Source organism: Nelumbo lutea, chromosome 1, assembly GCF_056320005.1.
Source record: "Nelumbo lutea isolate HS-2025 chromosome 1, American lotus-T2T, whole genome shotgun sequence".
NCBI lineage: Eukaryota > Viridiplantae > Streptophyta > Magnoliopsida > Proteales > Nelumbonaceae > Nelumbo > Nelumbo lutea.
The window spans coordinates 148,130,622-148,154,784 of record NC_142684.1 but is presented as its reverse complement, the minus strand read 5'-3'; the positions used below and the strand labels follow the sequence as shown (position 1 = coordinate 148,154,784).

General features: G+C 35.2%; 1 long non-coding RNA gene across 1 annotated transcript; it reads right to left on the bottom strand.

Annotated features, from left to right (window-relative positions):
* Nucleotides 1-1,209: 1,209 nt before the first annotated feature.
* LOC148878265 (uncharacterized) lies at nucleotides 1,210-2,809 on the bottom strand. Its single transcript, XR_016101172.1, has 3 exons — nucleotides 2,456-2,809; nucleotides 2,061-2,328; nucleotides 1,210-1,959 (listed from the first exon to the last, which is right to left on the bottom strand). It is a non-coding gene; the product is annotated as an uncharacterized LOC148878265 (long non-coding RNA).
* Nucleotides 2,810-24,163: the final 21,354 nt, after the last annotated feature.

Genomic DNA, 24,163 nt, shown 5'->3' with positions numbered 1-24,163 from the left:
ACCATCGACCCATTCAACGGTTTTTTACTGTTTTTTTATTTTTAATTATTTTTTTATTTTTTAAATTTGTTTGTCAAAATAGACTGTCCGTTTGAACTGGATAGTCAGACCATCAACCTAAAAATCGGTGGCCAGAATGATTCCATCTCCACGTCGTTTTTTAAAAGGGTTTTTATGATTCAATCCACCCCTAGGTGGATCTAGGATTTCCTAGTGGTGAATTGAGTCCTGCCCATGAATTGATACCAAATTCACGGGCAGGATGTGATTTATAGGGGGGGTACTAGTAGACTAAGGAGGGGGATTGCAGTCCAAAAATCCCTTTTTTAAAACGTTGGCTAAAGGTGGATTGGCAGGGTGCGGAGTTTACACTGTGCTGCCAATTAGTTTGCTTAGTTTGGAGATTTAAAGAGCTTCCACAAGATTGTGTTTGGTTTGAAGAAAAAAAAAAAGGAATAGGCCCTACCTTTTCCTTCAAACCAAACATAGGATAAATGATTCATTATCATTCATTAGTTTTCCACGTGGAAAATTCATTTGGGCTTCAAAAAAGTGATCTTAATCGAACAAAACTCCAATCCGTTCTTTCTTGATTGAAGCAGACCTAATTGGAACGTAGGATTTAATAATACAATCCTAGATCACACATAATTCATGGGGTTTGGCAAAAGTTTTAGTGCCGGAATTGGAGTTCTCTAATTGAATTGGAATTGACCTGATTAAAAAATAATCCATTTTTGAACCAACTATTTATTCACTTGTAAAATTTAAGGCCCGTTTCATTCTCCAGAATAAGGGTCTGGAATCGGAACCAGAATTGCCTTGCCTATTCCGATTTCAATTATTTGGTTGGATGGAGTCGAAATCTCACGTCCATTCCCTCCCCTTCACCTGGGAATGAGATTCTATATCTTTCATTAATATGCTTAGCTATGGCTCAGTTTGGAAAGAGTACATATTTGTACAATACAACAAGATTTTGCATTCTACATATTTGTACTCCTTCCAAACTGACCCTATGTGAAGTCAGAGCCAACACCAACGCAGAAGCAAGCTGGGAATGAGATTCTATATCTTTCATTAATATTTTTAGCTATGGCTCAATTTGGAAAGATTACATATTTGTACAATACAATAAGATTTTGCACTCTACATATTTGTACTCCTTCCAAACTGAGCCTATGTGAAGTCAGAGCCAACACCAAGGCAGAAGCAAGCTGCAGAATTACTGAAAGCAGAAAACAAGTTTACATGAAACCAGTTTACCGGAAGATGATTACAATTAAATGATGGTGTTGATGGCATTTTGATGCTAATCTATTCTAAGAACCCAGTTCTAGTGAGTACAGCATTCCTCACTTTGCTGAGATCTCTCCCCTTGAGCGTCCTCCCAGCACCTTCACATACAGAAAAAGAAGAAATCTGACTCGTTGCCAACTTCCTTGCAATCCATTCGTGTGGTGGTATCATATCATCATCATCATCATCATGAGCAGCATCATCGCTTTCCCCGTCATCGTTAAGAAAGGCACCTTTGTGGCTATCACGAAGAGAACTTGAACCATCCCTGAAGCTACCTGACGCCCCCTTCGAGCTCTTTCTGTAGATCTTTGACCAGTCAGGAATGTTTACAGGTGCTGATTGCTGATGAACCTTGGCCTCGTAAGTGGGATTATTAGCTGCTCTTGGGATCATTCTTGAAGCAGTTGGAAAGCGCCTCGGTGCCGGACTAGAAACCGAGGATGGATGCTTTGATTTTATGACCCTGAGACCGATGTCTGTTCTTTCTTTCATAACAGCCCAAACATCTTCCTCGTCAAATTCTTCACTTCTGATCGATCTCCTACCACTACAGTCCATGTTGAAAATGTCATACCCATCTTCCATTAATGGTTCTCCCTAAAAACCCTTCAGCGTCTTTAACTGCTTCCCAAGTGGGTTTTCAGTTTCGCGCAAGATCTACAACAACGACAGGTAAGCAGATGTAAAGAATTTGGTTACTCTCTGGGGAATATCAACCATCAAGTCAAGGGGAAGAAAGATGGAATTCTGAAATATACCTTTCTTTTTGTTTTGAAAATTGAAACTCCCCTCCAAAGATCGCAGTTTTTCCAAGGTTTCTGAGAAGTATATATATATATATATATATATATATATATAGAAGGAAAGTAGAGTGAAGCTGCAGTTTTAGAAAGATTTTTCAGAATGATATGTTGCAGACCGCAAACCCAGAGAGAGGAAACGAAAGAGGAGTTGTGGAATCCCAAGATATGCCTTTCCCTGGCTTGAAAAGCTCCAAAAAGAAATCACACCTTTTGCTTGGGTATTCTGCAAAATGAAAAGAAAATAATACATATATTGTTTGTTTGGGATGGAATTTGTACCAGAAAATATGAAAAGGGAAGGTAGGGCAGCAAGAAATAAAATTTCCTTTTTTCTAATGGGGGTGTTGGACCTTTTTAAATACAAGCTTCTTTCCTCCCAAAAGCCTTGCTTATCTTTGGAAGAGGTGGAGAGGAAGGACTGGGCGACAGATAGGTAATTAAACAGCGAGGAGCGCGCTTCAGAGATCTTCGAGATCTTCTTTTTTATGCCTTCACGACTGTAGATTATGGAAGTTGCAGAGAGAGAGAGAGAGGGATCTTTTCAAATCATGATTGTGAGTGACACTGAGAGAGAGTAAGATTTCAGGATCCAATACACGAGAGACCAAACGTGTGGTGTCTGGGCGTCGTGTCTGGCAGCGCCAACAAAATAAAAAACAAACCCGCCATGTGGTGAGCATGTGAAAAATATTTGGATAAATTATGAAAGCAAAGAACAAAATGGGTGTCTCTTATTGACTTTGATGCGCTGCTCTTTACCCTTCTGTCTCCAGACTCCGCTGGGCCGCTAAAAGTTAAAAACTAGAACAATAATCACATTTCTCTAATCAGCTTTCCTGTCAAAAAGAGTGGAAAAGAGAGCTTTGGCTGTAAAAGGTCCTAAAATATTACTCAAGTTTTACAGATTGAAACGTCTTTGCCTCTATAAAATAAAAAGAGCAATGTTACAAACAAGCTGGTTCCTGGTTAGACTGATCTTTCACTATAAAATTACAAATATGAAAAAGAAGGTTTTGGTTGTTTTTTTCCGAAAATAAAACCCATCGTCCTATCCACTGCTGATTGCAGCAAAGACCAAAGAGTTCATGGTTGTTTATGGACATTGGACGATAGGTTAAAAGAGAGGGCCCAGAAAAAACGTAAAAACATTAAAGCAAATGGCCGGGCCCACTACAATTTTAAATTTTAATTATAATTTATGTACAGAAAAGTTTCTTTGGAACCTAACGATTCCAGCTACCAAGCTTTCTTTTCTGTTTTTTTTCATAGTTCAGAAAAAAAAAAAATAGTGAAAGAGCAATGCTAAACATAGAAGCCTCGTCAAACCCATCATCTTTGAGTTTTAACCAAGTTGTAGGACAAAACCAACCAATAAACCGATCAAATTCTAAATCATAGTCTCTTTAGATTGGCTTAATTTGGGAAGAGTGCAAATATAAATATGTACAGTATTATAAAATATAAATAAAGACTTGAAAATTAAAAAAAAAAAATCTATGGTGCGAAAAAGACATAATATCACAAGGCTTTAAAAATTCCATATAATAAAAAAAAGGGAAAATCTATGATGTGAGAAAGATACGGGAAAAGTTTTGACTATAGTCGAACCCTTAAAAATTCCATATACACCCCCCCCCAAAAAAAAAAAATTAATTAGTGGGAGTCTCGTGGACTGGACTGCCATTTTTACTTTTTCGAAAGATCAAAAAATATATGTAAACTAGCGAGGACCCGTGCAATGCACGGGAAAATCTAAATGGTTGAATAATTTTATTTATTATTAATTAATAATTAATAATCAAAATTTTCTGTTAATTAATTAAAATTAATCAAAGTTATTGTTAATATATAAAACTTTAATAATTGTATTTATATTTTATGTTGATTTACAGAAAATAATTATTATTAATTTAATATGAACAAATATTTTTTAATAAATTTAATTTTATTAATCATTTGTAGTAATAATTTGTTAATTTCATTATTTTAAATGGAATTTGATTGACTTTAAATAAATAAAAATAATTATAAAAGTTAACATTTTTATTAATTTCACTAATAATTAACAATTATATAGGAATAGCAACGGGGCGGGGCACCCCATCCCTATCCCCTCCTGTAGTCAAGATATTTTATCCCATCCCCGCCCCGTCCCTAGTGTTAGGTGGGTTCAAGGCAAGGCATCCACTCACCATTAGGAATAGGGAATCCTCGAATTTCTCCGCCTCATCATCAATGTCGTGTGAGTTCAGGGCAAGGCACACACTCTTCATCAAAGGATTGGGAATACTCAAATTTTCCCTGCCCTATCCCTAGTGTCGAGCGGGCTCGAGGCAAGGTACCTACTCCCCGTCTGAGGTTTTTAAAATCGAACAAGATAGGGAACCATTCTAGGGTCTAGTTCTTGGGTCGAACAGTCCAACTTCCTGATCAAAACAGATGACCCACTCTAACAAAAAATTAAAAAATTAAAAAAAAAAACAAAAAAAAATGCCAAAAACCATTGTTCGATTTAACAGTTCAACCACCTAGGTCAGTGGTTCACTAACCAAATCAATGGTTTTTAACTAAAATAGATTTATACATATTTACTAAAAAGGGTAAATTGAGTATCGACCACATGGTAAATTTCTAAAAGTACACTAAATTGTCTTTAATTTTCAAAAGTGTAATTTTATGAAAAGTTTAGAAAATTTATTACACTTTGGTAATTTTGAAAAATTATTCAAATTTGATTTAAATATCATTAAATAATTTGTTTTCTTTTTAAATGGTTTATTTACAGAACTATACTAATTTATCTTATATTTTCTAATATAAACTAATCAATAATTTCTTTTTTCAATATTATACTAATTTATCTTAATAATTTGTGCAATTATTGGTTCAAGTTACTATTTTCCATTTCCTATAGTCATTATCTTTAATAATTTTCAATAATTTACAATGAAAATTACATAATTTTTCAATAGTTTTCCAAAATCTATCAATGTAATAAATTTTCCTAAAATTTCCAAAATATTCCAATATTTTTCAATAATTAATTAATACATTTTAAATAAACTTTCAAAAATTTTATATCTTTTAATTTTCAAAATGTTATTTTATAAAAATGTAGTTTTATGAAAATTTTGTTACATTTGTGTAATTATGGAGATTTATTGAGAATTATTTTAAATTGTTATTAAATATTTATTATTGTTAGGTAGTTTACTAACAAAATTATACTAATTAATCTTTTATTTTCTAATATAAATTAATTAATAATTCCATTTTCCAACATTATAATATTTTATTCCCCCATCTACATTCGGTTACTAACTATAATAATAGCAATAACTAAAATTTTATAATTTTTAAATATAATTCTTAATTTTATAGAAATTAGTTAAAAAGTTTTCAATTTCTATAAATGATGTTAGCTAATATGAATATAACAGTATTTACCCAAAATACATTAAAAATTCATGATGAGTTAATTAATAACAATATTTATCAATTTTTGGTAATTTACTAATTGTATTTATTAACTTTTGGTAATAACACTATTTAATACTCATTGAATATGGGTTGGATTAAATATTAACAGTATTTAACTATTTATTAATTAATATGAGTGTTTTAAATGAGAGAGAGTAGATATAGATTAGAGGAAAGATTTTAGGAATTGATTGGGGAATGGGGTGACATGATATATTTCTAATGGCTTAAAGGAGATACCTTAGGAGAGAGATTCTAAGAATATTTTTAGGTAGTTGGGTTGGGAATGGTGGCATGGCTTAATGGGAGTGGTGGGAAGGAGAGAGGAGAGAGAGTGAAGGAGAATGCAGGGTGGGGTAATGAAGAAAGGAGAGGCATGCATCTTGCTATATATATAGATAGATAGCAGGGACCGATGCAATGCACACGCTTTGTTAAGAGAAAACAAAATTATAGAAATGCATAAAAGTACATAATTGACCAATCTGACCCATTACTTTTAATAATTTTTTTACAATACAAAAAACAATAATAATTTCAGGTAGGATTATTCATAAAACTGAAGAAACTGACCAATCTGACCCAATTCAACCTGAGCTGGTCGGTTTCTAATATTTCCAATCGGCTTTGGTTCAACAATTTCCCAACCCAACCAGGTTAGATTAATTTCGATTTTGCCATTTGTAAATCGATCAAAACCGAACTAATGTGACCATAGATGTATATTAATATTTTATATTTTAAATATACTTTTTAATAGGGGAAAGTGGGAAAACTCACATATTTCTTAGTATGAAATATTCTATATCATAAATTTAATTTTTTTAGTTTATTTTTTAAAAATGCCACTATAATTGTTTAAATTTAAATTTTAAGTTTAAGTTCAATTTTTAAATTTAAATCTTTTGAACAACCAACCAAACTAAAAATTGACCCAAACCATTATAACCCAAGTTGGCTAGTTTTCACAAATGGTTAGTTAGTTTTGAGTGACCAACTCCCCAACCTGACTATGTTGATTTGGTGCCTGTTTGGCAAGTCTTTTCCAGAAGATCTATTGCAAGATCTGATGGTTAAAAGACTTGGTGAGCTTTTGCAAATAGATCTTGGAAGACCAAAGATTGTTTGATTGAAACATTTTTAATAGATCTCCGGAAAGACCATAAAAGCTAGAATACCGTTTGGTAATGTGATGAAAATATGTGTTATGTATATATGAATGTTTCATATGTGGGCTAACAAACCATAACATTTAACACATGTGGGACCCACATATAGGCCTAAATATACATTTCATAGTTGTGGGTCCCACATGCAATCACCATAAATGTGCACCGCATGTATTTTTCCAATGTGGGCCCCACATACATTTCAACATATATAATACATAATGTGGACCCCACAAACATTTCAACATACGCATAATACATAGTGTGTGCCCCACATGCAATTCCAACTATATATCCCTCATTATTGAGTCCAAAACTATTTTTCAATGTGGGCCCCACATACATTTCAACATATGCTTAATGCATAATGTGGCCCCACATGTAATACGTAATGTGGGCTCCACGTGTATATACCATTAGTGGGCCCACTTACACATTCAAATTTTTTGTACATGTTAGTAGTATAATAATCTTATTAATATTACAACTTTAGTATTATGCAACTACAAAGCATATCCGAAATGGAAGGGGTTCCAAACAAATAAGGGAAATAACAACAACAAGAAGAGATTCCAGATGAAGGACTAGAAGCAGCAGGTTCGTTTAAAGGGTTCCAAACGAAGAAGGGAAATAATAATAGCAAGAAGAGATTCTAGACAAAAGGAAGGGGGGGGGGGTGGGGGTTGGGGGTTGTACCTATTTTGTTCACAAATCTTCAAACCTTCGATCGTAGCAAGTTACCTTTAATGGTATACCTACAAAAAGGAGAAAAAGATTAGCCATGGGAAGAAGAAAAAGAAGAACGACACTCAAAGAAGAAGAAGAAGAGAGAAGTATGAAGGTTGACAATAGCAGAGCTCAGGATTAGGGCTCAAAGCCTCAAAACATTTGAGTTTTATCGAAAGATCACTATTTTCTCACAAGCATGTGTAGAGAAGCACACATTCGAAGAAGCTAGAAGATTGCAAAAGATTCAACCGAAGCTTCCCAAAAAAGCCCAATTTCAGGCTTTTCATGTCTTCAAAGGGCTGCATCTTTTTAGGAATAGATCTACCATTTACAAACGAGAAAAGCCCGAAATTCGGGCTTTCGGGCTTCTAAACAGCCCGAAGTCCGCACAGAAAGACTTGCCAAATGCGGCCTTGGTCGGCCAATTAGCTTTTAAACCAAATCAAACCAACCAGTGAACACTCCTAATTTCAGCTAAATTAATAGTCTAATCGCTAATAAATAACAATAGTTTAATCTCCAATAATTATTAACACTCTATAGTGAAAATACACAATTATTAAAAATAAATTTATAATGAAATACAATACAAAACTAATAAAAATATAATAATTACAAAAATATATTAAATACTAAAAACATATTAAATTAGTCAATAAAAAGTGTAATCTCAAATAATAGTTTGATCTCTAATAAATATTAATCAATAAATTATAAATAAAATGCATAATTCCTAAAAATAAATTTATAACAAATCTACAATAAATTCAATAAATACAACAATTTGAATTTAAAAAGTTAAATAATAGGAGTTTAATCTCCAACAATTATTGAAAATTTTTTGTTAAAAGGCATAACAAAAATAGATTTATACATATTTATTAGAAATATGTTTATCACAAAAAAACAATAAATAAGTAGTGAAAATTCAATAAATATTAATTGTAGTATATATAAATATAAAATAAACATAGATTCAGATTTTGAAATTATTATTAATAAACATTAATTTTATGAAAGTTATTTTCCAGAATTATTAATTGATGTAAATGCAGTTAGTTTATAATATTATTTTGTTATTTAAATAATATCATTATTTAAAATTTTAAAATATTAATTATTTATTGAATTTAATAATCCATAAATTATAATTTACACTATTATTACATAATTTTGTTATTAATTTTGTAAAATATTAAATTAATATTAATTTGAATTTTATGAACACTATTATAACTACTTTTCTACTTTTATGAAAAATTTTAAATTTGTTACAAAATTTTGTTATTTTAACTATTTAAAATTTAGTTATCTTAAATATTTCTTTTTTTTTAATATTTTTATCTAAATATTTGAATAATATTTAAAGTTTTTCATTATTCAAATTATATTTATTTTAAAGTTATTACATAATGTTAACTATTTTGTTATATAATTATTTAGCTATTCTTAATATGTTGTTATTTAAGATATTTATTTATCAAAATATTTAAATAATATTTTGTTTTTAATGTTAAATTTTTATTGTTTGATTAACATTTAAATTGAAGAATCTGTAAAATTAAAATTTATATTGTTAGTACATAATTTCGTAATGAATTATGTAAGAATGTAAAATTATTAATAATATGAATAATATTAAATCTATTGTAATTATTTTCGATGTTGTTAATAAATATTTTAAAGTTATATTATAATATTTAAATAATTTTTTTATTTCTTAATTCAAACTTGCTTTAAATGGATATACATAAAAAGTGGGGGGAGAGGATAAATAGGAATTAGAGATAAGGAAAAGTGGGGAATAATGGTGCCAATCGGCAAAGTAGGGGAGAAGATAAATAGGAATTAGAGATCATTTAGGAGAAAGTGGGAGATAATAGTGGTACTTGGGTAGACATTAGAAAAATAAATCTCTCTTTCTTTATCTAGTGGCTGTTAGAGATAATTTAACCTATATTATTTCCTTATTGGTTTAATAGGCAACTAGCGGGGACCCATGCGATGCATGGGATTTGGTAAAAAAGGTGAAGTAATGCATTTGTAAATGCTTCTAATTAAATACTGTAATTAATAATGTTAAATATTAAAAATTATGAAAAATAATGCAATTATAAATACTTCTAATTAAAAACTGTAATTAATAATGTTAATTAACTAATACTATATTTTATAATATTGTATTACAACCACATATTAATAATATACTCTAATTAACTAAAAATAAAAATGTCGCAATTAATTAAATGTATACTATATTTATTAATTAAATAAAATATTGTACTATTCTAATACCATTTATTATTATTATTATTATTATTATTATTATTATTATTATTATTATTATTATTATTATTATTATTATTATTATTATTATAAATCTTTTTATGGATTTAAAATTGCAACAATAAATTGAAAATAGAAAAATAAAATTTAATTACACATCAATCACATAAATAAAGCAAACATTTTCAAATATATGGCAACAACAAAAACAAAAATAATCTACACCATTTTCAAATAAATAAACCAAGAATTTTAAACACAAAATGTTAACAAATAAATGCTTAATTAATAATGTTAATTGTTAAAAATACTGTAATTATGAAAAAAAAATACTATTTTTCAATAAGTACTGTATTTATTTAAACTACATTAATTTCTGGAAATTATCATATTTTCATAAATATATTGGTAATTTCTTGGCTAAAACTAATTAAATGTAATTTTTTTGGTAATTATAGTTTAAAAATAATTTAGTTACAGCTTAAAAATAAATACTGTGAATTATATTTCTGTTAATTAATAATTAGTGTTAATTAATTACTGTTAATTAATGTTAAATGTATTTAAATGTAATTTTTGCTATTTGTAGCTTAACTTATAATTAATGTTAATTACAATTTAAAAACCATTTATAGCTTGTAATTTTATGTTATTTATAGCTTAACTTATAATTATTGTTAATTAATGTTGATGCTGCGCGATCTCGCTGCTCCCTGCTGAAGGTGATTTGGCTTCTAGGCAGACGGCGAACAAAGTTGATCTGCAAAAGTAGGATCAGAGAACCCGGGGTTGTTAGCCCGGCGAGGTTGCTCTGATGCTTAAGTTAGTATATTGGTTGCGAGCTGAAATAGCTTAAGAATGCAGAGAACTAGAGAGCAAGAAATCATGTGTACCTTGAACCTCCGGGGGTGGAGCCTTTATATAGTCGAGTCCTCGCGGGTTTTGCGGATCAATTCTGGGATCGTCGTCACGATAGGACCCATTTTCGCATTAGTTGGAAGATAACGCTGTCAACCGATAAGGTTCATCACTTCAGCTCGAATCGGTCGGGGAGATAATGCTAGTTGTTACGCGGCGTGATCCCGTGAGGCCCAGGTTCCATTGGAGGGGTTTTCAGGATCACCACATAGTGGCATGTCGGTATCCCTGAACTAATGTCTTTAAGTCCCGAACTGGGTTGTGTCGAAGTGCCTTGGCATCGAGGTGTTCTTGTTGCGATCTGGTACTGAGGCGATCTCGTCTCGAGGTGGCCTTGTCCCGAGGTCATTTTAGCCCGTGATGGTTGGGTACCCAAGCTCGATCTGCTGCGGACCGGTCATGATAAGCTGAGTTGTCATCTCTTGATTAGGTCATGTCCATGTGTCCCCTCTTTACTAGGTTAGGCCAAATCACCCTTCATCAAATGTTAAATGTAATTAAATGTAATTGTATTCTATTTTAAATATAATTAAAAATAGTTAGTGTTAATTACTATTACTTACTGTTAATTAAAAATATATTATTTTTTAAAAAATAATTTATTTATTAATTACTGTTAAATGTACTTAAATGTAATTACTATGAGTTACAATTTAAAAATAATTACATTTAATTATATTACTCTTAATTAATAAATACATTATTTATAAAATATTTATTAATATTGCTTTTTAGTAAATATTGTAATTATTAAAATACTAAACTATTAATAATACTATAATTATTAAATTACTATTTTATTGAAAAAAATATAATAATTGTTAAATATAGTTGAAAAGGAATTATTTAGTTAAAAATATAAAAATAGATTTATAAATAATTATTAAAAGCATGTTTATAAAAAAGCAATAAATAATTACTGAAAATAAAATAAATATTAATTATAGTATATATAAATATGTAATGAATATACACTACTATTGTAAAATTATTACTAATAAATATAATCTTCTTGATACTTATTTTCTATAATTATTAATTGACATAAGTGAAATTAAATTTTTACAATATTATTTAGTTATTAAAAAAATATTGCTATTTAAATTCTTAAAATATTAATTATTTATTGAATATAATAATCGATAACATTATAATTGTACTATTATTACATAATTAGTTATTAAATTTGTAAAATATTAAATTATTATTAATATGAATATTATGAATTCTATTATAATTATTTTTCTACTTTTAAGATTTTTTTAATTTATTTCATAATTTCGTTATTTTAACTATTTAAAATTTTGCATGTTAAATATTTTGTTATTTAAATATTAAAATAATATGTAAAATATTTAAAATTTTCATTATTTGAATTTTATTTATTTTAATTTTATTATGTAATATTAAATATTTTGTTATATTATTTAGCTATTTTAGTGTTTTTTATTTAAGATTTTTAGTTATTGAAATAATTAATTAATGTTTTATTTTTTAATGTTAAATTTTTATTATTTGAATAACATTTAATTGAATAGTTCATAAAATTATAATTTATATTGTTACTACATAATTTCATGATGAATTTTGTAAAATTATTGAATTATTAATTATCTGAATATTATTAAATCTATTAATTTTTTGTGTTTTGAATAAATGCTTTAAATTTAGCATATAATTTCATTATAACATTAAAATTGTTCTGGATTTTTTTTAATTGAAACTTTCTTTAGATAGATATAGATAAAAAGTGGAGGAGAGGATAAATAGGAATTAGAGATACTTTAGGAGAGAATCAATTAGAGATAATTTAAGAGATAAATAGAAGTTAGAGATAATTTAGGAGATAAATAGGAATTAAAAACAATTTAGGAGGAAGTGGGGGAAAGTGGTGCCACTTGGCTAAACATTAGAAAAGCAAATCTCTCTTTCTTTATAGTTGTTAGAAATAGTTAAGCATATGTGATTTTCTTATTGGTTTAATGGATAATTATGTGGAATTAAAAAAATAAAAAATAAATAAATAAACAAAAAATTAGAATGTAGGGTTTCTACAAGGAGAACTATGCTGACATGGCAGGACCGGTTTTAATATATATATATATAGATAGATTATGTGGAATTAAAAAAAAATAAAAAAAAACAACAAATTAGGAAGGGGGTTTGGAGCAAGGAGGCATGTTAACGTGGACCATCTTGCTATATACAGTCCACGTCTTGCATCACGATCTGGTGCATTATGTGGGTCCAATTTTTGAAAGATTTCCTTGGTTCTTTTTGTTGGCCAAACAAGATAACGCAAAAGCTCTTTAATAGGCAATGGAACCAATACTAATGCTTCACACCAGTTATAAGATACATGGGACCTCAAAACATTCAAGATGAGTTTAGCCAAACACAATAACTGCTCAATAGGCTTTGGAATCAATAATTACACTCCACACTAGGGGTGATCATGGGCTGGGCCCGGGCCTGGCTTTGCACTTATGATAAGGGATATAGCTTAGGCCCGGGCCCAACCCAGTCCAAGGTTCCGTGCATGAAACATAAGCCCCAGCCTAGGTCTATAGGGCCCGGGCTAGGCCAAGCCTAATTCTATGCCAATGTCTTTCATATATAAAACATTACATATCTATAATATTTTATATTAAATAATATAACATGCATATAAACTTATTTTATACATTATACAATAGAAAATATTACATATAATACAAATTATACATGTCATGTTATAATATTTATATATAAAATATATAATATAATGTAAAATAGCATGTATACATTATACATAAAATATGTAAGTTTAAATATATACAGGACCACCTGAGCCTGAGCCGGGCTTGAAGTAGTAAGCTCAAGCTCGACCCTAAAATTTGCAAGCCTGATGTGGGCTTAGGCCCGAGCTGAGCCTGAACTCAAAACCCAGGCCCAAGCCTGAAATTTTTCGGGCCAGGCTGAAATGATCACCCCTACTCCACACCATAATAAAATACATTGGAGCCTAAAACCATTATATAGCTAATGCATGGGGCATTATTATTGATTCCACAACCTTATATAGTATCAACTGATCAAAATTCCAAATATCCAGCCTAGCCCCATATGTTTTACCATTAGCATGGAGTGTTATCACCGATTTAGTTAAACCCCATTCACAGGATTCATGACCAAATGACCATGAATAACCCAGTAGTTAGGCGTCTTAAAGCAAACATGCATGACAGATAACATATAAAATGATGTAAGCTTAGTTCAACTTGTCTTGAACCAGAATTCCGGTCCAACCAAGTCACAAAATAGTAAAATAAACTGAGCCTTAAATAAAGCCTAAAGACTAATGTTTGGCAACTGACCACCTATGCTTACATGGCATAGTGACCAGAAACTTCTAGAAGAATTCACCATTAAAGAAAAAAGAAGAAATATACATAAATAGGATGAATTGAACTCTAAGTGGAGACTGGATTCTGTCCTACAAAATTTATCTTCACACCGTCTCACAAAACCTATAGCCATACATTTGGAATATCTCCATACTTTATTTTCCATTCATGGGAGATGCAAGGATTAAAGTATCAGTATCGGGTATTGTATCAAATAACTTGGATGCAGATACATTTAGAAAATGCATGGATACAGATAAAAAAAAATATGCAAACGCTTGGGTACACTAAGAAAATGCATACAAATTCTATAAATATATTAATAGCGTTAAGTTTAATTTCAAAACAACTATAAATAATATATAAATATATAGGAATTGTATATTTAAAATATATAGATGAAGAAATATACTATAATTAATATAGTATGACACATAGATATTATACAACTTTATTAATAATTAATCAATCAAGATTCAAGGCACATATTATATAGATTTTTACAAATTAAGACATCAAAAAAGCCTATATTATTTTATTATCTATTAAAGTGTAAGGCATAAAGCATATGCAACTACTATATTTGAATTATTATATCAAATTTTCTATTTTTCTATTTTTATTTTTTAACATTAAGAAAATCGACTAAAAAATTATTTCTCAAATGTTTGATAAACGATGTTTATATTTTTGTAAACAATAAATATATTATTATAAAATGTAAACTAAAATATCAATTAATAATTTATAAAAAATATATAATCTTAACTAATATATGAAATCTATTAAAATTTTAAAGATGCATATCATATGAAAGTTCATAAATTTTAATTACTAAAATATTTATTTCATTATTAATATTTTATTTTATAAAATTTTCAAATTAAAAAAAAAACTTATTTTTTATATAAAATGTAGATTAATGGATTTGATAGATTCAATTTATACTATATTTTTCAATACTTTGTAAACAATATTTTTATTTTTGTAAATAATAAATACATTGTTATTTAATGCAAATTAAAATATTAATTAATAATTTATAAAAAAATTAAGATATATATCATGTGAAAATTTATAAAATTAAATTATTAAAATAATTATTATATTATTACTCTTAAAAAATAATTATTCTATTAGTAATATTTTATTTGTATACATTTTTTAAAATAAAATTCATTCTTGATATATATGTGGATTTTATAAATTATTTATTTACAAAATACTAATTTTGAATATTGTTCTTTTCAATTTATTGTTGGAGTTGTTGAAAATAAATGTATGTTGCTTTTTTGTTTGTGTGTAAACATTAATTTTAATAAAAGTTAGTTTATTACACTTGTTGACATGAAATAAGAAACAACTTTATGGTTAAAGGTACTTGTGCACTCAGACATACGATACATGCCGATATGCATGACTAGTAGAATACATTTACAGTTATAGCATATCTTGTATCAATACAATCCGATACTGATATGATATGCCCCTTATCGGGCGTATTTTAATCCTTGATCACCTGAAATCTTTGGAGACAGACCACGGTTACCATGTCTATTGACAAAACAACTAGGTTCACTTAGACGAATACCAGTTTATTATAACTTAAAATTTGTGTCAACTAATTTACTATTATTTGGTAGGATATCCTTATAGGGAGATAGATATCTGTTGAGTTATCTCCGATGAACCTTTTAGGCTATGTTTTATAGGTAGGGAAACCTATCCAAAAGTTTTGTAAAGGTTTTCTTACCTTTCCTTTCCTTTCCCTACTCTTTCCTTCAATCCTAATACACAGCCTTAGTGACCTCTATTTTCATTTATTTCTTCATTTCTTCTCAATTAATTGATAGCGTCGCTGTGCCAAATGAGGCAATGATATTACATCGCCTTTCTGGGACTTCTATCACTCTTTTGAGTTCCCCCCACAGTAATGGTCAATTGATGAACCTGTGTAGTTGTAGTAACGGATGTAATGTACCAAACGAAAGATGAGAGAATTCCAGACAGACTTCGAGACACTCAACCCTTGTCTTCAAACTCAATCAGTCAATTGGTTGGGACTTGGGACCCGACTGTTTATGAATGGCAAAATTCATAATTGTTTCGTAGAAATCTGTCCTTGTCTCATTCCGCAAAATGCAACTGTTGATTGTTCAAATTGACAAGAAAGAAAGAGGTTGATTATCTGCAATTGCAGTGACAAAGAGGTGGGTTATTCGGCTGTTCTGTTGAAAGAAAGAGGCAAAAGAGATGACAAAGAGGTGGGTTATTCGGCTGTTCTGTTGAAAGAAAGAGGCAAAAGAGAGATGTAATCTCATGAAAACACCCTTTTGTTTTCTTTTTTTTTTGTTGATAATCATACAAGTAATCAGGCTACTACACAAGATGGAGAATCAAAAAATTAAAAAAAAAAATGTATACAGCAATTCTCAATCTTTCTGCAGTTTTGCAGTGTCCATTCCAGAGTACATTACCTCTAAATTGAATTGGACTGCTAATAAAAGGTTGAACCTTCTAAAAAAATAGCCTGAAGATGCTTGCCTGTTCACCAGAGCTTCAGTTGATTTAAATTTAACAGTAGACACCACATTAGGGTAAGTATAATTGCTGGAAACCGACCTCCTACTAGTCCAAAAAGAACAATTGCAAAAAGAACCAGATACCCTAAGCATCTCTGTCCCTGTGATTTTCTTCCACTATTTTCTCCCACAACAATCGAATCTAACTTAACGTTGGAAACATCTTCACAACAACGTACTTCAACATTTTCAGCTTCTTCTTTCTCTATCTCTTCTTCATATTCCTTTTCTTCTTGTTTATCTTCTCTTTTCTGTTCTTGTTCATCCATGCCTGACAGTTTCTCATATCCCATTGGATTGCATACTAAATCAATTGAATCCATTTCCTTCTTGTCATTTTTTTTGCTCTTCGAGCTACGAAACTTCTTTGTAAGAAATTTCTTTAACTTCTTCGCTTTAATTTTAGCGCCATTGGTCCTCTGATTTCTGAGGTCTCTAACTTCTATATTATCCTCATCTTTCCACGGAATCCTCCCCATCCGAACGGAGTCTGAAACTCCCATTTTTCTCACACCACCTAGCAAATGAAATCCAGGCTCTACATTTCGAATCTCATCGATCCGATCTAAACTACTCTCTATCAATCCAAATTCCTCACTCTCTGCACCATCATCTTCTTCTTCCTGGAATACAATTCCTATATCTTCTTGTTCAGGTCCAAGCGATATACCGCCAAGGGACTCAAGTCTTTGATGGGCATCTGAAGACGGCTTAAAGAAAATAAACAAGTATTCTGATGCAGATTCGAAAAACAGAAGAGCAAACACTGACACCATTACCCCAAGTACAAGGTCATTCGTTCCCAAAGCCAAAACAAGCATGAGAAAAAGATTTACAATTGCCACGAAAGCTTTTTCATTCCGAACCGGACTCTCAACCACATCTTCATTCTTGTTTCTCACTGAAACATCTTCGACCTTGTTAACAACGAGAACAGGGGAACTTCGCTTGCTAATTGATGGCCTGGTGTCATTGGTTGTTTCAGGATCTAAAAGCAGGGGCTTTGAAGAAGGCTGACTAGGGTTCCTGGTTTCCACGGATGGGACCACCACTTGGCTTGAGGGAAAACAATAATTGGAATTGGAATAATTTAAAGAAGCCTGATCATTAAGGGATAAGGAACGATCAGAAATGTCCGAATGCTTCTTCTTCGAATGTTTCTTAAATCGATCTCGGTTCTTGACGACCACATCTGCGATAGAAGTAGGGAAACCGGTCTCAACGACGAGTGACTCCTCATGCTTCATTGATCGGACATTGGCCAGGAAACGAGAAATCCGGCCGACCTTCGCCTTCTTCCATGGGAGTGGCATGATCGTCACTACCGCGACGAAGATCGGACCAGAGAGACCATCAGAAGAGGAGGAGGAGGAAGGTAGAAAGAATTCAAATCGACAAGATCATGCTCTCCTAAGATATTAGGAGAGACAGAGAGAGAAAAAGGAGTTTGTAAAACCTTAAAACAGAAACCAGAGGACCAGAGGCGACAGGGGTGGGAGAAGGAGCGGGAATCATAAATCACGGCCATTTTTAAACTTAGAGAAGCCGCAACTTGCGACTCGAGAGCCGTATTCGACTGGAAGCCATTAATCCAAGGCGCTATTCTTATTCTGACAGAAGCGAAAGTTATGCTTCCGTTACGTTGGTTAGGATTCAATTAATGAAAATACCCTTCTACACTTTTTTCTACTTTTTGCCAAAGTTGTCCCTTTTCTACCTCTTTCTAGTAGGAGGAAGTTTCTTGATTTGTTACAACTTACATAAATAGATTATTAACTTTTTTATTTTTTTTTCTTTTTTCATTTTTTATTCTGGAAATTGATATAATACCCAAATGGTACTCATGCACATCAAATGGGCTCCATCCACCACCCAAGAAAACAAAGAAAATCTTTAGCTTTTTTGAAAATTTCCTTTCTTGTTTCTTCTTTAAAAGTGAATAAATGTCACAGTCATCCACATCGCTTCGAGTGATGTTTCTTTTTCCAACTCCCTATCTCATGATGATTGTTAAAATAATGATTATTTATTAATAAAGTTAATTTAATTAATAATAAATAAAACAGTAATACTTATTATTAAAATAATAGTAATAGTTGTTGATGAGGGATTTGGCCCTCCAATCACATCATGACACAAGCATCTTGGAAAAGCTAGTTGACACATAGACACCACTTAAGCAATGACTTGGAGTCCCAAATCGTGGTTTCTCTTCGCCTAGACCTAGTGACTTGCCTTCACCACCAACCCGGCGACCTCGACCACAACTCAAGTCAGCTAGAGGCACCTCGTTCAGAGCCAACCTGCAGCACCTCATCATTGGCCGAAGTGACCTCGACGCAAGAAGCGACCTCCCTCGAGGGCATGCCGGCTTGACTAAGGTCCAGGTGGCAACCTGCGAGACGTGCTCGCCGAAAATTCGGCATGCATATCCCGACACTCCCGCGATTCTTAGAAGTTGGCCCACGTACCGAACATTCTAGAGGGTGGTTAACGTGCATGATGTTTACCTCCAAGGATTTCGGACCGGTTAGGCACGATCTCCCAGAAATCTCAGATGCAGTGCGTGATGCCTACACTGAACAATGCCTATATAAAGGCACCAACCCCAAAGACCTAGAGAGGGGAAAAAAAGAGAGGTACGCGTGATTACTCTACTCTCTAGCACTTAAGCTCTCAAGCATTCAGCTCGCATTTACAGCATACTTACTGACTTAAGCATTGGAGCAACCTCGCCCGGTTAGCTACCCCGGGTTCTCTGATAGATTGTTTTGCAGACCGATCCAGCTCACCATCTACCTGGAGTCCAGATCGCCCTCCAACTAGGAGTAGTCAAATCGCACACCATCAATTGGCGTATGTGGGAAATGCTACAAGAAGCCAAGTTCTCACCTTCCAAAAGGCTAAGTCTTCTTCTTCCAAAAAGCTAAGATCTCACCTTTTAGAAACTAAAGTTCTCACTTTCTAATTATCATTTTTTATGAACTCAAAGGCACTTTTGACCAGCATCAATACGCAAAATGAATACCGATTACTGGGGGGCAAAAACATCTACGATGAACCTGGAGAACTCCCCTTTGACAAGCAAACAAGTTCAAGCCAAACTCAGCATCCCTAGTGCCCTAGATAAATAACTGCTACTATATGTGAACGCCCCTCTCCCTGCGATAGAGTCATCAGTGGTTCCCGTCGGTATTGAAACGTAGCAGTTCTATGACATGAATCATGAATTTCCAGATCCGAGCATGGGAGAAGCCCGATATAGACAACAACAGAACATCCTCAACAGCAGTCAGCCAGGACGAGGCCTCACCAGCTTTGTTTCGCGAGGTCGCCTCTAGAAGATGAGCTCTTCATGGCTTCCGCAGGAGTTGGCAGTCAATGGACTGCATGGAAGCCCTTGCAGGTCGAGCCTTCCAAGGCTCCCATGCAAACTGGTGACCTAAAGTCAGTAGTGTTGCCCCCGTAGGTCGAGATCCCAATGGCTTCTTGTAGGAGTGGATGACCGGCGTCACTAACGAGGCTAATGCAGTGCAATCGTGGCCCTGAACTACTGACTCACATCGACAACAACATTATGCCCTCACAAGGGGGGCAGAACATGTACATTGTGGTCTCGCAAGCACTCACCCAAGAAGATAATCCCACGGGATGATGTAGAAGCAGTCGTATGAGAAGTTACTACAAAATGACCACCTGCTTAGGTGGAAAGGTCAGGTCGCACGTCGGCTAAATAAGGATAAGGAGAGTGGACCGCGAGTCACTCCCAGAGCCCAAGGGCTAAGGTGTCGAGCTGATAAAAGACCTCGGCACCACATCAGACCCAATCGCCTCTTTGACATGGGCAAATAAAAAAGTAGCTTGTGCGCAGGTAGGGTCGGCACATACCCTACAATGTTTGTTCACTTTGGCGTACATTGAGATTAGGTTATTCCTATTAGAGCCTAGCTCATTAGCCCGACACTTCGTTAGTAATCCACACCTATCCATGTCAGCTCGGGCATTGATGAGGGCGGATTTAGCCCTCCAATGATATTGTGACACATGGCACCTCAAAACAACTAGGTGACACCCGAAACCACTTTGGCAACAACTTGCCTTAGCCAAGTTGATGGTGTCCCACCAGGCAGCCTGGTGGCCTGGCACTGGCATGACCTGGCCCTGGCGCGAGCTAGTAGCCTGGCACAGGCACGAGCTGGCAGCCAGGCATAAGCGCGACCTGGCCCTGGCGCGAGCTGGTAGCCTGGCACAGGCACGAGCTGGCAGCTTGGCACAGGCACGAGCTGATAGCCCTGGCACAAGTGCGACCTGGCAGCTTGGCCCAGGCGCAACCTGGCGGCCTGGCACAGGCGCCAACCTGGTGACCTGCGAGACGTGCTCACCGACAAATTCGACATGCATATCCTAACACTCCCACGATCCTTAGAAGTTGGCCCACGTGCCAAACAATCCAGAGGGTGGTCAACACGCATGGCAGTTACCTCCAGGAATCTCAACCCACTTAGACGACCTCGCGAAAATCTCAGATACAGTGCGTGAAGCCCATGCCAAACAATGCCTATATAAAGGCACCAACCCCAATGACATGGGGGAAAATAAGCATATTCTATCTCTCATACTTTATGATTTTTAGCTCGCAGTCTACTATGAGAGTACAAACTTAAGCATCAGAGTGACCTCATTTGGTTAGCCACCCCGGATCCTCTAACATTTGGTTCCTTACAGGACTCTTAGGAGCAAGGAAGCTCGTCACCTAACCTGCCCAGATCGACACTTGGTCAGTTTGGCACCTACCCGGCATTTGGTTAGCTCGGGACCACCAAGTAGCTCATCAAGGTAGTTTGCCACCAGGCAATTCACCACCAGGTAGCTTACCACCAAGTAGCTCATCAAGGTAGCTCACCACAAGGCAGTTCACCACCAGGTATCTCACCACCAAGTAGCTCATCAAGGTAGCTCACCACAACGCAGTTCGCCACCAGGTAGCTCACCACCAAGCAGCTCATCAAGCTAGTTCACCACTAGGCAGTTCGCCACTATGTAGCTCGCCACCAAACAGCTCGCCACTAGGGAGCTATACTTCAACCTCTTAGTCACAGGCCACTTGGGAGCATACGTCACTGATGAGGTACTTAGCCAAAAAATTGATACGTGACTAGGAACGGTTACATCATTTGGCGCCGTCTGTGGGAATCGCTACAAAAAGCTAAGTTCTCCTCCTCTAAAAAGCTAAGTCCTCTTCTTCCAGAAAGCTAAGTCCTCATTTCTTAGAAACAAAAGCTCTCGCTTTATACTTTCCATTTTTATGAACTCAAAAACTATGTAGGGAGCTGACAGACTAAGCAGCTCTACCAACTTTACTTTCAATTCAGATAAAACCTCATCAGTCCTCTTCGTGAGGTCCCCTCTACAAAGATGAGCTCTTCATGGCTTCTGTGGGAGTTGGCGGCCAATAGATTACATGGGCGCCATTGCTGGTCGAGCCTTCCAAGGCTCCTGTGTGAGCTGGCGACCCAAAGTTAGTAGTGCTGCCCCCGAAGGTCGAGCTCCTAGTAGCTTCTTGTAGGCCTGGCGTGGCCTGTGCGTGGCCTGGCGTCCTGGCAACTGGCACATGTGCCGACCTGGCGCAACCTGGCACTGGCACCAACCCAGTGGCCTGGCCAGGCGCGAACTGACAAACTGATAAGAGGCTTCCTCATCACAAGACCCAGTCGCCTCTTCGGCATGGGCAAAGTCAAGGAGAGTGGACTACGAGTCGCTCCCAGAGCCTAAGAGCTAAAATATCACATTAGACCCAGTCGCCTCTTCGGCATAGGCAAAATCAAATACCAAGGAGAGTGGACTACGAGTCGCTCCTAGAGCCTAAGAGCTAAAATATCACATTAGACCCAGTTGCCTCTTCGGCATAGGCAAAATCAAATACCAAGGAGAGTGGACTACGAGTCGCTCCCAGAGCCTAAGGGCCAAAATACCAAACTAGCGAAGAACTCCTCACCATATAAGACCCAGTCACCTCTTCGGCATGGGCAAAATCAAGGAGTGGACTGTGAGTCACTCCCAGAGCCTAAGGAATTCAATCGACGCTTACGAACTCATCGAATTATTCATTCCGGGCCTAAAGGAGAAATATAGTCCCTTTGCCGAGTTACTTTCAACTCGGGAGTGGGGGGCAAATGATGAGGGTGGATTTGGCCCTCCAATGATATTGTGACACATGGCACCTCAGAACAACTAGGTGACACCCAAAACCACTTTGGCAACAACTTGCCTTAGCCAAGTTGATGGTGTCCCACCTGGCGGGCTGGCGGCTTAGCACATGCACGAGCTAGCAGCCTGGCACAGGCATGACCTGGCCCTGGCGTGAGCTGGCAGCCTGCCACAGGCACGACCTGCCAGCCTGGCACAGGCGCAACTTGGCCTTGGCGCGACCTGGCATAGGCACGAGCTGGCAGCCTGGCACATGCACGAGCTGACAGCCCTGGCACAGGCGCAACCTGGCATCTTGGCACAGGCGCCGACCTGGCGACCTGCGAGACGTGCTCACCAACAAATTTGTCATGCATATCCTAACACTCCCACGATCCTTAGAAGTTGGCCTACGAGCTCATCGAATTATTCATTCCGGGCCAAAAGGAGAAATCTACTCCCTTCGCCGAGTTACTTTTGGCTTGGGAGTGGGGGGCAAATGATGAGGGCACATTTGGCCCTCCAATGGTATTGTGACACATGGCACCTCAGAACCACTAGGTGACACTCGAAACCACTTTGACAACAACTTGCCTTAGCCGAGTTGATGGTGTCCCACCTGGCGGGCTGGCGGCCTAGCACAGGCATGAGCTGGCAGCCTAGCATAGACGCAACCTGGCCCTGGCGCGAGCTGGTAGCCTGGCATAGGCGCGAGCTAGCAGCTTGGCATAGGCGCGATCTAGCAGCCTGGCACAAGCGCGACCTGGAAACCTAGCACAGACATGAGCTAGTAGCCTGGCATAGGCGCGACTTGGCGGCCTGGCACAGGCGCCCACCTGACGACCTGTGAGACGTGCTCACCGATAAATTCGGCATGCATATCCTAACACTCCTACACTCCTTAGATGTTGGCCAACGTGCCGAATGATCCGGAGGGTGGTCAATGTGCATGGCGGTTACCTCCATGAATCTCGACCCACTAAGACGACCTCATGGAAATCTTGGATACGGTGCGTGAAGCCCACGCCAAACAATGCATATATAAAGGCACCAACCCCAATGACATGGGGGGGGGCAAGTAAGCATATTCTATCTCTCATACTTTATGACTTTTAGCTCACAGTCTACTATTAGAGTACTAACTTAAGCATCTAAGTGACCTCGCCGAATTAACCACCCCGGTTCCTCTGACATTTGGTTCCTTGCAGGACTCTAAGGAGCAAGGAAGCTCATCACCTAACCTGCCCAGATCGGCACCTGGTCAGTTCGGCACCTGGTTAGCTCGGCACCACCAAGTAGCTCATCAAGGTAGTTCACCACTA